Source organism: Trachypithecus francoisi, unplaced genomic scaffold (genome assembly GCF_009764315.1).
Source record: "Trachypithecus francoisi isolate TF-2019V2 unplaced genomic scaffold, Tfra_2.0 Contig01029, whole genome shotgun sequence".
Taxonomy (NCBI): Eukaryota; Metazoa; Chordata; class Mammalia; order Primates; family Cercopithecidae; genus Trachypithecus; species Trachypithecus francoisi.
The window spans coordinates 3,254-15,469 of record NW_022681082.1 but is presented as its reverse complement, the minus strand read 5'-3'; the positions used below and the strand labels follow the sequence as shown (position 1 = coordinate 15,469).

At 55.5% G+C, this 12,216-nt stretch overlaps 1 long non-coding RNA gene across 1 annotated transcript; it reads right to left on the bottom strand.

The window, feature by feature from the left end:
• Window positions 1-3,723: 3,723 nt before the first annotated feature.
• LOC117090534 lies at window positions 3,724-7,024 on the bottom strand. Its single transcript, XR_004440044.1, has 2 exons — window positions 6,769-7,024; window positions 3,724-4,117 (listed from the first exon to the last, which is right to left on the bottom strand). It is a non-coding gene; the product is annotated as an uncharacterized LOC117090534 (long non-coding RNA).
• Between the last annotated feature and the right edge of the window lie 5,192 nt (window positions 7,025-12,216).

Here is a 12,216-nt window from a genome sequence, read left to right as displayed (position 1 = left end):
TCCAAGATAGGAGAGGATGATAAGACTCCCAATATGGCAAGAAGTGTACAGCCGCCTGTGATATAGTTCCTAATATCGAGCGGGAAAGAGGCTGAGTTTTCTTTCGATATCGCAGTGGGTGCACACCGCCCCCAGCACTGGGGTATCGTTCCTAATATCCAGGCGGGAAGAAGATGACATGGCTGATAATATCGAAAGGGTTGGACAAGTCTTCTGCGATATGGTTCCTGATATCCAGGGGGTGAATGGATGATATTACTCCCAATAAAGTAGGAACCATACAGCCAGCGTGGGATTTTGCCCTTAATAACCACAGGCGAGAGATGATATTACTGCCAACATTGCAAGGGGTGTACACCCCTCCTCTGATGCTGTTTCTCATATCCAGGAAAGGAGAAGATGGTATTACTACCAATATTGAAGAGATATACAACCCCCATGGGATATTGTTCTAAAGATACAGGTTGAAAGAGGATGAGACTCCATCCAATATAACAAGGGGTGTACACCCCGCCTGTGATATGAATCGTAAAACCTACAAGAAGAATGACATTGCTTCCAAAAACACACGGGATGTACACCCAACCTGTGACATCGTTCCTGTCATCTAAAGGAAGAGATGATGATACTACTTCCACTACTGGAGAAGGTACACACCCCCTGTGATATTGTTCCTCATAACTTGTGGGGGAGAGCGTGATATTACTTCCAGTATGACAGTGGCTTGACACCCAGTCTGTGATACTGGTTCTGCACACCAACGCTGTGCCCCTCGTTTCCCATGCGTTCTCTGCTCACTTTTGGAACCTCGGGGGAGGCTTTGTCTTTGGTTACAGATGAAGAGACGAAGGGTCTGAGAGGTTAAGCAAGTTTGTTACTGAAAAGCGGTTCCGATCCAGACCCCAAGAGAGGTTTCTTGGATCTCACAGAAGACATAATTTGGGGCGAGTCCATAAAGTGAAAGCAAGTTTATTAGGAAAGACAAAGAATAAAAGAATGGCTACTCTGGCCGGGCGCAGTGGCTCACTCCTGTAATCCTATAACTTTGGGATGGCGAGGCAGGTGGATCACCTGAGGTGAGAAATTCGAGACCAGCCTGGTCCAACATGGCAAAACCCTGTCGCCACTAAAATACAAAAAATTAACTGGGCGTGGTGGCAGGTGCCTGTAATCCCAGCTACTAGGAAGGCTGAGGCAGGAGAATCGCTTGAATCCAGGAGGTAGAGGTTGTAGTGAGCCAAGATCATGCCACTGCATTCCAGTTCGGCCAACAGAGCGAGACTCCATCTCAAAAAAAAAAAAAAAGAAAAAAAAAGAAGAATGGCTGCTCCGTAGGCAGAGTGGCCCCAAAGGCTGCTGGTTGCCCATTTTCATGGTTATTTCTTGATCATACGCTAAACAAGGGTTGGACTATTTATGAGTGTTCCAGGAAAGGGGTGGGCAATTCCCAGAACTGAGAGTTTCTGCCCTCCCTTCTGAGACCATGTAGGGAACCTCCAGATGTTGCCATGGCATCTGTAAACTGTCGTGGCGCTGGTGGGAGTGTCTTGTGGCAGCTAAAGCATTAGAATTAGCACATAATGAGCCGTGAGGACAATCACAGGTCACTCTCGTGGCCATCTTGGGTTTGGTGAGCTTTGGCCGACTTTACTGCAACCTGCTTTATCAGCAAGGTCTTTATGAGCTGTATCTTGTGCCGACCTCCTATCTCATCCTGTGACTAAGAATGCCTAGCCTCCTGGGAAGGCGGCCCAGCAGGTCTCATCCTCCCTTTACCCAGCCTCCATTCAAGATGGAGTCGCTCTGGCTCCCGTGCCTCTGACAAGTTGGCCTGGGTTGAGTGTTCCCTCGTGTGTGGTTGTTGGAGCTGTTCCTAGGAGTAAGAGGTATGGTCAGTAGGGAACAGGCCTCTGTTAGCCCTGGGGCTGGCACTCTGTCCCAGTATGTCGGCCTCATTTTAGTGGTGACAAAACTGGGGCTCGGAGACATCAACTCCCTCACCATGAACCCCCAGACTGTGCGTGGTGGGCTGGGGTTTGAATGTGGGGCTTAAAGACCCATCATCTCCTCTGGTCCCTCAGTCTCTGCTGCCCAAGAGGAACAGGATCCCAGGATCCAGTCCCCTCGTGGCACCAGCCAGGGTGGGTGGAGATGGGGAGGCACAGTTCCGAAGCCCCCCGGACTCTGAGGCAGGTCGGGGACCGAGAGCAACCCGGACCTACAGGCCCCACCCTGAGAAGAGTGGCTGCAGGCCCGGCCCGGCGGGCAGGAAGTCTGTGTCCTCAGTAAACGTGACGACGCTTCCGGCTGCTCCAGCCAGGCCATGCTGTCTTCACGTTTCCAATCATGCGGCCTCCTCTCCAATTCTCAAGCCCAACACACAGAGACAGTGATCTGGGGTCCACGTGAGGTTTGTCAGCAGCTCTGACCCGCTGCTTCCCGCCAGCCCCGCGGCCGGTTCTGGAAAGCTCTCTGCTGCCCCCTGGTGGGGAGGCTCAGGGCAGGGCTCTGGCTGCAAGCATGGGGTCCCAGAACCTCCTGGCTCTGTCACCTCTGCTGGGTGGAAAACCAACCCAGCATTGAACCAGCAGATGGGTGCTTGATTACTTATTATCAGAGCTCCGCCCACTGGCAAGTCTTCTCCCTGGGCCTCAGCTTCCCCTTCCATTAAACGAGGGGCTTGGGGGATACCAAGGAGGGGTAACTGCTTAGTGAGGATGGCAGGTTTCTTCTGGGGAGATGAACACGTTTTGAAACTACTTGGCGTGAGTGGTTGCACAGGACTGTGAATGCACAAATGCCACCCTATTATTCGCTTTGAAATAGTTATTGCATGCGATGTGAAAGTCACCTCATTTAAAGTGTTTAAAAGAGGAGCCTGGGAGAGTGCAGTGTATGTGAGAATCACGTGGGACCTCCACAGTCTCTGAACCTCGATTTCCTTGCATAAACTGGCAAAGAGACCGTGTGAGCTGTGTTCCCTGGGGCCAAGAGATTCCAAGAAGGAAAACCTGGGATTCCAGGGACTGGGATAGGGCCAGGGGCCGGAAGGGGAGGAGGCCTGTGGGGACGGCTGGGGGGCAGCCCAGATAAGGCTTTCAATACTGGGTCTACACAGGCGGAGATCCGTGCATCTCACTTCCCGCAGGGCTGACCAGTGGCCAGAGTGGGACTGGCCAGGCTCGGCCCAACCAATTCTGGGAGCAGAGGACACAGAGGGATCCCCGGGGCCACCTTCACTGGCCTGCGGCTCTCCTGATACCACAAGAGAGGTCCAGGAGCTGACCTTGGGTCCTAATGGGGGACACCTTCCTGGCTGCAGGCTGGCAGGGTGGTGTGGTGGTCAGTGTACTGGGCTCTGCGTCTCCGCCCCTAGTGCTGCGTGACGGTGGGCGAGACACCTAACCTTTCTGTGCCTCTATTTCTTCAATGGCGGACAGGGACACTAGCAGCCCCTACATGCAGGCACAGTGGCCTGAAGATTAAAGGCAAGGGCGGCAGGAGACCTACAGCAAAAGCTCTGAGCAGGGAGCTGCCCAGGCAGTTCCACCACCGTCTCCCCTCTGGCCGCCGAGGAAACCGAGACTCATGGTGACCTGGCCCAGGTCTGTTGGACTCAGGGTCCTTCTCATCCCCAAGATCAGAGGGCTGCCACCAGGGAAGGAGCTGGCACCTAGACCCCGCCCAGGAAGCACACAGGGAAGAATGCCATGGGGACTTCGGTATGTTATTGCAAAAAATTTATTGCTATTTGAACCCTGCTTTCATGCCTCCATTTCCCAGAAAATGAGCCACGGGAGACACCAGTAGAGGCAGGAGACCATCCTCCTTGCATAAAACCCACTCCCTCGGACGTTGTCCTCAGCGAGGGTCGCTGGGGCCAACCAGAGGGCCCACCCGCAGAGTGGCAGAGGAGGCAGGTTGACCCTGCAGACATTGAGCACGTGGCGAAGGTCCTGGCCTTCCGGTAGAAGAAGAGCGATTTCTCGCTGTCCAGGAGGAAGTTGTGGGAGATGGTGGCGGGCCGCGTGTAGATCTTCAGCTGTGCCTTCTTGTTGCCCAGGTCCACAGCGGCTGCCAGTGCCAGCTGGTAGTACCTGGCTGCATCAAACGGGTCCTGAAGGGGACAGGCCATGCTCAGCAAAAGCGGGACTCGGAGCCCGTCTTCCCAGAGGCTGTTCCTGTCTCCAGGTCATTCCACATGTCCAGCCAATGCTGGCTCACCCATGAGCCCCGAAGCCTGTGACACTGCTGTGGTCTCAGCTGCAGGAGGTGGGACGATCCTGACACCCCTGGAATTTTCCTGACTCTCCCTACGCCCCACTCACCCGAAGCCTCCTGTCCCAGTCCCACCCTTTCTGCAGGCAGTGGCTGCTTTCCCCGTGGGCTGTGATCATGGCAGATCCTTCCTGCTCTGAGAGTTCCATGCAGGACCCGTGGCTCCAAGCCACAGCAGGGGCACAGTGTTGAGTGACCCAGGCTCCCCTCTGGCCCCCGTCCATGCTGACCATTTCCAGGCCCTCCACGGGCCAGGCCAGGTACAAAACCATCTCACAGGTATCCTCTCTGTCAATATTCCCTGAAATATTGACGGAGTGTGACTCCCCAGACATCCACTCCCATTTTCAATGCATCTTTGGCTCAAACTCACCATCCCTGGGTTGGGATGCTGCCTCCCAGACCTCCTCCTTGACCCTCCCACCCCCCACCTGGCTTCTCCCCAGGCGCCTCCGCCACATGGGGGTGACCCAAGGGACCTCTCTAAGACCCGTGCCTGGCCTGTCCCTCTTTACCATCTCAAGATGGCTCCCAGGGCCAAGGACAAAGTCCAAGATGCAGCAGTCCATTCCCTCACTGCCCCGCCCCACACACGGAGCAGGGGCGAGAAGGCCCCCAGTCACCGCCACTGCTCATCCAATGCCCTCCGGCCCAGCCGAACACTGGACTCTGTGCTGGGTGCATGGCTGAGCCTAACGTCCTTGCTCCCAGTCTGAGGGACCTGGGACTGAACACTGACCACAAAGGTGGCCCGGGCTGTGGCAGATGGAAGCCCAGGAGACAGTGAAGGGCCCAGGAGGCCCCTGACTCAGCCGGTGGGGGGAGGCAAAGGCTTCCTGAAAGGGTGGGGGCTTCCCAACTAAACAGGAAGCAGACAGCCAATGCATATGTGTCTGCGTGTGCCTGTGTGTGTGAATGTGCGTGTTTGTGTGCCTGTGTGTGTGTGTGCAGCAGCTAGTGAGTGGCAGGCTGAGCCAGGACACACCTAATCCACCCTATTCCAGGGCTCACTCTCACGTGTAGACTAAAGGGGACCCCATTTTAGAGGCAATTGGAAAAGACGCCCATTTACCTCTGCTTCTTCACCAGCCTTCCAGGCCCCATCCAGACCGGCTTTTTCTCCCACTGCTCTGGACCCTGGGTTCTGGGTCCAGAGCCTCCTATACAAGGAGGAGGGTGTAGCCTTGGAAAGACAGCCGCCCTTGGGGAATTCCGAGGGGGCCTCCCTGTGGGAAGTTGGCCTGCACTGACAGCATAGTCACGATGAGACCCAGAGGGCTGTGCCCCTCGACCCAAACCATGGTCTTTGGCCTCTCAGGTACTACTTGGCCCCTTCCTTCCTCCTGGGCAGGCGGAGTGGGCGGCAGGCTGGACCAAGAGAGATAAAGGCCCACTTTTGGGAGGCCCGTCCCCTGGGTCCCAGGCGAGCCCCTGAGCCGTGAGCAGCGTCCCTCTGGGCCTGACACCTCCCTGTCTGGCTGGGACTTGGGAGGCCACAGGGATCGCTTCTGACCACCAGGTGTCGCCAGCACTGGGCGGAGGCCTCCCGGGCAGCCGCAGGCCTGCAGTGGGGGATACAGGGCAGGGTCTTAGGGCTGCCCCAGCTCATGTTGTTCTCAGGTCCCCAAGATCTTGGACCCTGGACTGGAGCGCCCTGGCCCCTCAGCCCATAAGGAGTACTGACGCGGTGCCGGTGCGATGCGGAGGAGGGGCGGGTGTCTGCTGGGCAGAGGGTGGAGACACCCCAGGTCTGAGTCTGCCAGTCCCATCTCTCCACCCCTGCAGGGCTGGGGGCAGAGGGAGCACAGCACCTCCCCTCGAGACAGACCTGACCCAGCAAGGTCTCAGCCTGGCTGGCTGGGGCCCCGCCCCACGACTCCTGCCCTGATCTGGGGTTCCCCTGTCTGTGAACCAATGATAAGACACTGGTCCCACCCCAGCCTTCCTGGGTGATGTGAAGATTCAAGGTGTCTCGGGACTCCAGGAAGGAGTTGCTCAGTGCAGGCACCCTGGGAAGGCTTCCTAGAAGAGGCACCGGGATTTGGGTTGGATCTTGCAACGTGGATTCAATGTGAGGATGATGCCATCCTCCAAAATGTCCTTCTCCCGACCCCGTTTTCTTTGTTAAATGCAACTTGACACTTGACTGTCAAGACTCAGTTTGGTGTCACCTCCTCCAGGAGGGTCCCCCTGACTACAATCCCCCTTCTTTACCCAGAGGCCACCATTGCCCGCTCATGTGTCAGCCTCCCTGGTTGAGACTGAGTTCTTGAGGGTGGGGCCTGGCCAGCTTGGGAGCTGGGTTGTATCTGCGAACCTTGCCGGCTCCTCTAGCTGGGTGCAGAGCTCCAGGGAAGCCACTGGGCCATTCCTAAGGAAGGCTGGAACCCAGACCCCTGGGGTCTGTGGAGATCCCACTCCAAGGGGGCCGGGAACACCCAGAGCCCTGCCCCTCTCCACCCACCTTCAGCCTTGTCCCTCCCCACCCACCTTCAGGTCGTAGACGATGATGTCACCGAGCACCAGGTACACCTTCACGGAGTAGAGGGTCTCCTCGTCGAACTCCAGCGGCGAGTTGCAGAGCTACAGGGCCTTGAGGTAGAAGTGCTCCGCCAGCTTGCCATGGCCCAGCCGGTGGTGCAGGGCGGCCAGCCGGTAGTAGGCCACGTGCTCGTTCAGCCGGTCCCCTGGGGTGTAGGCCAAAGGGGCAGGTGTGAGGACGTGGCTCCCTGGGGCAGTCAGGCACAGGCACCTCAGGAGCAGGTATGCAGAGCCGGGCAGCACCTGGCTTGCCTCCAGGCGCCTGTGGTCACCTGGGAAGATCTGGCCAGTTCCTTCTGGGTTCCCAGACTCACTTTCCCATCTGCAAAGCAGAACTAATAAGGCCTGCCCCTGTCTACTGTGAGGCTTTGGCAAAGTCGCGCTTAGACGGCCAGCTCTGTGCCTACACATAGCCACCTGCCTTTGCCCACTGGTTTTAACCAGGGGAGCCCAAAAGCCATGCAGTCCAGGTGCTCCCGGGCACCCCGGCTCCATGCAACCCACAGACGTGACATCCGACTCCTCCTGGGTGTGTCACGATCAGAGCCCCTTACCTTGGGGAGTCACTGCGTGCCTGAGCTCCAGGTCCCCCCACAGTTGCGCAAACCCAGCTAGGCTGTCTCTGATGTCCTCCCCTTTGCAGGGCGAGTGCCGTGGAGCCTGCATTCGATGCATTCCCACACAGCTGCACACCTACTCTGTACTGGGCCCCAAGGCAAAAGGCGCTGGGGCATGCGGCCCGCCCAGGGTTCCCTGTCTCTGGAGGAGGACAGACGACCTGGCACAGCACCAGGGGATGCCGGGCCTTAAGGGGCAGGCTGCTGGAAGGGGAACTGGGATTTCATCAGCCAGAGAGTTGTGTGGTTGATGAAGGTGAAAAGGGCACAAGACAAAGGGAATGTGCCACTCGGCCTGGCACATACAGGGACCGAGATGCCTGGCATGTCTGGAAGGCAGAGGGCACACTGGGCGGCCCTTGTGATCAGCAGCGGGAAGAGACAGAGGAAACAGAGCTCAGCCAGGCAGGGAGCTCTGCGCTACGTGAGAGACCTCGGGCTGTGCCCCACGGCCAGACAGGGAAGCCAGCTGGGCAGATCTGCCTGCCTGGACAGGAGACCGGGAAAATCCAGCAGCTGTGTTTCAGCTCCTGCCCTGCAGACATGGAGGCTCGGCTCTGGCAAAGTGTGGGTCCTGGCAGGGCGAGCGCTCAGGGGACTTACCCAGAGTGACACTGACAGCGAGGGCCATATGGGCAAATTCCAAACCCTCCTGGGGCTCCTCCAGCGTGGCCAGCATTGCCACCGGCTTGTTGTACAGCTGCGGCTCACCTTGCAGTTGCCCGTAGTCACTGCCGGGGGCAGGGCCCGGTCCTACCACACAGGCAGGTGGGGTCAGGCTTCCCGCAGCACCCACCTTGCCCAGCGCCGTCCTCAGAGCTCAGACATGTGCTTGGAGCTTCCCACGCCCCAGTGACCCCTGCACCTCCACAGAGCTCTGTGCTCTGGGATAACGCACGGTTCAGACACCCAAGTTGGGGGCTGAAGAGTCATCTGAGGCCCATCCAGCTACACCTGGCAGCCTCAGACCAGCCTCTCCCACCAGGACACCGGGGGTCTGACTGGGGGAGCCAGCACTCCTCTCTGCTCTAAAAACACCACATTTGTCTGTGTCCAGAGCTGAGCCACACCGTGAACTCAGAGGAAGGGAGAAGCCGTCCCCTTTTCGGCGTGCATGCAGATCTGGGCCCTGGCCCTGGGCCTCCCACTGACATGCTGTGTATCCTTTGACATGTCCCTGTGCGTCTCTGGGCCTCAGTGTCCTCATCTGGAAGATGGGGACAGGACTTCCCGCTCATGGTTGCTTGAGATCATCAGGTGCAAAGGGTAAAGCCACTGTCATGTCCAGACCTGAGCGTTTGTCCCAGGCAGGGGCACATTCAATATCATTCCCGGTGAGATCACTAGGCAAGGGTAGGGCCATAGTCATGTCCAGGCCCCAAGCGTTTGTCCCAGGCAGGGGCACTGTCAATATCATTCCCGGTGAGACCACTGGGAAACTAAGTATGTGCATGGGTGGCTCTGCCCTCCAGGTGCCCCCCTTGAGGCCCACCCACATCAGCCCATAGGCCAGCTCTCCTCGTAGGACACGGCTTTCTCCAGCTCCCAGGCCCCATTGAAGATGTCTCCAGCTGCCTCAAACAGCTCCATCCCAGGTTGGAGTCTCCTGTGTACAGGACCACATTCTGTGCCACCTGAAAGGAGGCAGAGGTTCCCTCAAGACCCACACCTGGTGAGGTGGCCACACCCACCTTCGCCAGCCTCCTTCCTCTCACACACTGCAGGTACACCTGAGCATTTTTCAGATCTGTGCATTAGGGCTGCCCCACCACTGGCATGAGGACAATGAACTGATGCACCTGAGTGCCAGGAGGTGACTGAGCAGCTGCAGCCCAGGAGCCCGACACCTGTGAATCCTACCACCAGGGCTAGCCCTAGCCCACTCCCCCTGCACTCAGTCTCTGTGGCCCCCAGATTGCTGGGAGCCCATCCCCTTGTTCCGTTCTGCGTTGCCACATCCCTGCTGCAGCTCAGGGCCACACATCAACAGTGTTTGTGGGTGGGCCTGGTCCCCTCTTGGCTATGAGCTCTTGATCCTTCTCCTCAGCTCAAGGAGGTATACAGCAAGTGATCAATAATGAAAGCTTCACCAGGCTCGTGGGCTTCACAATTTGTTTCAGATCACACTGTGTTTGGGAAAGCCTCTGAAAACAGCCGCTATGATAGATTCATTTTGTAAGGAGATGTGCCACGTGTCGCTTGGAGCAAGTTCTTCTGTGTGTTAACTGAGTGGTCCCATTACTTGAGCATGTGCTGTATACCAGCAGGTGCTAGGCACTGTGAGGGGCCACACCTCTGCCCTCAGGAAGAAGATGCTGGCCACTGTGGGAGGATGTGAGGGAACCAGTTGGAGGGAGGTAGAAGGCACAACAGGTGCTCAGCAGTGGCTTAGGAATGAGTAGATGGATGGATGGACGGATGGGTGGATGGGTGGGTGCATGGTTGGAATGATGTGTGTATGTCTGTCTGTATGTATGGATGAGTAGATAATGTATGGATGGGTGGAGGGTAGATGATGTATGTACATATGGATGGATAGATGGTGGATAGATGGCCGGATCAACAAATGGACAGACAGATGAATGGAGGGATGGATTAATAGATTGGTGGGTGGATGGATGAATGATGCATGGATAGACGAATAGGTGAGTGGATGGATGGAAGGATGAACAGGTGAATGGATAAACGATGGAAAAATGGTTGGATGAATGGGTGGACAGACGAACAGGTGGATGGATGGTGGCTGAATGGATGGATGATAAAACAATGGATGAATGATGAATGGACGGATGATGGATGGATGAATGGAAAGATGAACAGGTGAATGCATGGATCGATGGATAGACAGGTGAATGGATGGATGAATGGATAGATGGATGAATGATGGTTGAACAGGAGGTGAGTGGATGAATGGATGAATGGATAAATGGATGGAAGGATGAGCAGGTGAATGCATGGATGGAGGATGGATGGGTGATGGACGGATGGATGAATGGATAAATGGATGGATGGAAGGATGAAGGGATGAATGGATGGATGATGGATGGAAGGATGAACAGGAGGTGAGTGGATGGATGGAAGGATGAACAGGTGAATGGATAAACGATGGAAAAATGGTTGGATGAATGGGTGGACAGACGAACAGGTGGATGGATGGTGGCTGAATGGATGGATGATAAAACAATGGATGAATGATGAATGGACGGATGATGGATGGATGAATGGAAAGATGAACAGGTGAATGCATGGATCGATGGATAGACAGGTGAATGGATGGATGAATGGATAGATGGATGAATGATGGTTGAACAGGAGGTGAGTGGATGAATGGATGAATGGATAAATGGATGGAAGGATGAGCAGGTGAATGCATGGATGGAGGATGGATGGGTGATGGACGGATGGATGAATGGATAAATGGATGGATGGAAGGATGAAGGGATGAATGGATGGATGATGGATGGAAGGATGAACAGGAGGTGAGTGGATGGATGATGGATGGATGATAGATGGATATATGGATGAATGGATAAATAGATGAATGGATGAATGTGGATGGATGGAAGGATGAACAGGTGAATGGACAGACGATGGAAGAATGGTTGGATGAATGGATGGACAGACGAACAGGTGGATGGATGGTGGCTGAATGGATGGATGATAAAAGAATGGATGAATCATGAATGGACGGATGGATGGATGGATGATGAATGGAAAGACGAACAGGTGAATGGATGGATGGATGATGAATGAATGGAAGGATGAGCAGGCAAGTGGACGAAGGATGGATGGAAGAATGAACAGTTGAACGGATGGATGATGGAAGGATGGATGAACAGGTGAATGGATGATAAAAGGATGCATGATGAATGGATGGATGGATGGGCAGGTGAATGGATGGATCATGAATGGATGGAAGATGGTTGGATGGATAGAAGGATGAACAGCTGCATGGATGGATAATGGAAAGATGGATGGATGGACAATCAGGTGAATGGATGGATGAAGAGATTAACAGATGAAGGATGGGTGGATGATGGATGGATAGAAGGATAAAGAGTTGGATAGATGATGGAAAGATAGATGGAAGGATGGATGGATGGAAGGACCCACAGGTGTATGGGAAGATAATGGATGAATGGATAATGGATGGAAAGATGAACAGGTAAATAGATGTTGGAAGGATGAATGGATGGATGGATGGACAGAGAGTGAACAGCACAGAGCCCCTCCTGCCTCCCTTGCCACTCACCTAGATGTACAGGTCCACCAGCTCGCTCTGTCTCGCTCTGTCGCAGGATGTAGTAGATCTTCCCTGCTTGCAGCCAGGCATGCGCCTCCTCTTTCTTCTGGAGGTGAATGAGAATCCCCGGACTTTGTTTGGTGTAGTCCAGAGTGCATCTGTAGGCCCTGGAATCAGACACAGGTGTCAGAACAAGGGCTCTCATCCTCCTGGAAGCAGTCTGCCTCCTCCCGTGGGTCTGGTGACAGATGAATCTGGAATGTGGGGACTGGGAACGGCCCTCTTGTGTGTGCAGTGTTCTGCCCTTCCCAGGCTGCTGGGAGGGCCAGGGTGAACACACACGGCATGGAAAAGATGAAGGACATCCTTCTGAGGGAATCAAGCATCATGCTGCCCTGTGGCAGGAGGAGTGTGCTAGCCCATCTCCCCTGCCTCCCAGACATGGCCTGTGTCTTCTCCAGATGCACCAGGAGCCGTTAGTGTCCAGAGGCTATCTAGGTCGATGGTTCTCAAGGTGTGAAGGCATCACAGTCACTC